The 3,146-nt window shown below is 36.8% G+C and overlaps 1 long non-coding RNA gene across 3 annotated transcripts; it reads left to right on the top strand.

The window, feature by feature from the left end:
- The first annotated feature begins 35 nt into the window (after nt 1–35).
- Nucleotides 36–1,745, top strand: LOC111084489. Of its 3 annotated transcripts, none has more exons than XR_002609584.1 (3): nt 36–56; nt 268–414; nt 1,646–1,745. It is a non-coding gene; the product is annotated as an uncharacterized LOC111084489 (long non-coding RNA). The 3 variants fall into 3 exon arrangements; XR_002609583.1 differs by lacking the exon at nt 36–56 and adding an exon at nt 85–113; XR_002609585.1 differs by lacking the exon at nt 36–56 and adding an exon at nt 148–170.
- Nucleotides 1,746–3,146: the final 1,401 nt, after the last annotated feature.

The raw sequence follows: 3,146 nt of genomic DNA, 5'->3' as shown, positions 1-3,146 counted from the left end.
TAAAACATGACGGTTCTTACTTCTATTACTTCCTTATTAACAGTAAAATATCAGAGGTAAAACATAACAGTTCTTTCTTCTATTACTACCTTATTAACAGTAAAATATCAGAGGTAAAACATAACAGTTCTTTCTTCTATTACTTCCTGATTAACAGTAAAATATCAGAGGTAAAACATAACAGTTCTTTCTTCTGTTACTTCCTTATTAACAGTAAAATATCAAAGGTAAAACACGACAGTTTTTTTTCTGTTATTTTTTGTACAGGATCTTTACCACGAATGTTACCGTAGTGTGGCTGTGATGTTCGCTTCCATTCCTAATTACAAAGAATTCTACGACGAGACAGACATCAATAAACAAGGCCTGGAATGTCTGCGTCTCCTGAACGAGATCATCTGTGATTTTGACAAGGTAAGTTGTCTCGGATCTTTCAGGTCTTCCATGATTTTGATAGGCAAGTTATATAAGGCCTCTCAGATCATCTGAGCTTTTGACAAGGTAAGTTGTCTCGGATCTATCAGATCTTCCATGATTTTGATAGGCAAGTTATATAAGGCCTCTCAGATCATCTGTGATTTTGACAAGGTAAGTTATCTCGGATCTATCAGATCTTCCATGATTTTGATAGGCAAGTTATATAAGGCCTCTCAGATCATCTGAGCTTTGGACAAGGTAAGTTGTCTCGGATCTATCAGATCTTCCATGATTTTGATAGGCAAGTTATATAAGGCCTCTCAGGTCTTCCATGATTTTGATAGGCAAGTTATATAAGGCCTCTCAGATCATCTGAGCTTTTGACAAGGTATGTTGTCTCGGATCTATCAGATCTTCCATGATTTTGATAGGCAAGTTATATAAGGCCTCTCAGATCTTCCATGATTTTGATAGGCAAGTTATATAAGGCCTCTCCGATCATCTGTGATTTTGACAAGGTAAGTTGTCTCGGATCTTTCAGGTCTTCCATGATTTTGATAGGCAAGTTATATAAGGCCTCTCAGATCTTCCATGATTTTGATAGGCAAGTTATATAAGGCCTCTCAGGTCTTCCATGATTTTGATAGGCAAGTTATATAAGGCCTCTCAGATCATCTGAGATTTTGACAAGGTAAGTTGTCTTGGATCTTTGTTACAGTAAACAGTTTCCAAAAAATGTGATTTTGATAATCATTTAATATGTTTAAAAACAGCAAACTTCTGCTTATTTTGGTCTCTTACTCCTGGCAGTTCTAGCGATGATTTTCAAACCTGTCTTTGTGATAGAGGATCGTTCTGGTAAATGAATGATCATCTTGAACTCACGCGTTGTTCACTGCTTTTTTTCTCTTTTGTTTATTTGAATCTTCTTAAATGTGTATAAGGAGCATTAAGCAATGATCCTTTTTATATATAATATACAGTTATAAAATGTGGATTAATTTAAATTTTACATGTGTTTTTGTGTGTGTGTATGTGGGAGGTTTTTTTTGGGGGGGGGGGGGTTGGATGAAAATTATTGCACAAGTTTGTGGATAAACACATCGATCCGCGAGTTAAATTCGCCAGGAAATGAAATGGAAATTTAATTAGACGCAATTAATATTTGAATTGATTACGTGAATGACTGTTAATTAGCCCAGCTTGATTTTAGTGCGTTGTTATTTAGCTTCTGTCGAAGCCCAAGTTCAGCTGTGTGGAGAAGATAAAGACGATTGGAAGCACTTACATGGCAGCTGCCGGTCTGCAGCCAGGCAAGGAAGAAAATGTAAGTTATCTTCACAATATTACTTATCGTTCCAAACGAGATACACAAACTGTACACTGTACACTATAAAATTATGTCGAATTGCCTTGATGTAATATAAAGATGGGGTCATAATTTCTAAGTTTTCATAGCCCCCACCCCAGTTGTACAGCGGTATATCTGCGGGCTTACAACGCTAGAAACCGGGCTTCGATACCCGTGGTGGGCAGAGCTTTGTGCTTAACCTCAAACAAATCAGAAACAAAAAATTACGTAACAGATAAAACAGAAACAAAAAAGTTTACGTTACACATAGTAACAATATATTTTCTTGGTACCAAAATCATTTGGAAAAAGGTACCACACATAGCTCACCAATATTTAGCAAATCTATGAGAACAAGCGATACAATAATATTAATTACCTTCCCAGGAGAATATTATTTACACTTCCAAGTTTTCAATGCTATTTGAAACACATGGAGTGTCCCTATAGCGCAGTGGGTTTCTAATCCAAAGGTACCGGGTTCGTTCCCCGGCAGGGATGCCACCACCATTGCCTGGTCCCACGTCCAGTATGAGAAAGAAGGAGGGTTGGGCGCGGGGCTAGCAACTCCGCCCCTTAAAGACCAACCTGCTAAAAAATTACTGCAACAACAACAACTTCCGTCGGCGAGGTGTTGTTGGAGGCCCTATGCTCCAGTAGGGGTCTACAGGGATTATTATTATTGAAACATACGGAGTTAATGTTGACTATTATTATCCATGTGGTTCATAACCGTTGATTATTTTATAAACTCGACAAAGACCGTACCAGGTAAATAACGTGTGTTTACAGAGTACAGTAAACACCATGCGTATAGAACTATTCAAGTACGTGCTTATTCCGTAAAAACACGTGTACGAGCACGTGTCATCAAGCCCCGAAACTAAAAATAAACTCATGATACGCATTATGGAATTACTAAGGAAGCATATTCTACAAGTCTGAATATTTAGGACATATATATAGTTTATCCACTAGGATTTCTATAGAGCCATTGGAATTATTTTCAATTCTAAGAACTTCTGTCAATTTCTATAGACGTTTTTCTGATTATCCCTATAGAGACAAAGAACTGTATACTGTTTCTATATAAATCTGCAGGATTCTATTAATCGCTAATATCCGGGGTTCGATTCCTCGAGGTAGACACAGTAGATTGCGTAGTGTAACTTTGGTCTAGAAAGAAATACAAACCATTTTTCTAAAGGACTTTTCCGTATGGTTAATATCATTAAATGTCATGACCCTCGAGGAAAAGAATGTGTTAATAATTCGCGAGTAAATAATTTAGGTATTGTTGATAATTCGCGAGTAAATAATTTAGGTATTGTTAATAATTCGCGAGCAAATAATTTGGGTATTGTTAATAATTCGCGAG

The sequence above is a fragment of the Limulus polyphemus genome, unplaced genomic scaffold, assembly GCF_000517525.1.
Source record: "Limulus polyphemus unplaced genomic scaffold, Limulus_polyphemus-2.1.2 Scaffold77186, whole genome shotgun sequence".
Lineage (NCBI taxonomy): Eukaryota > Metazoa > Arthropoda > Merostomata > Xiphosura > Limulidae > Limulus > Limulus polyphemus.
This window is presented reverse-complemented; position numbering and strand designations above follow the sequence as displayed.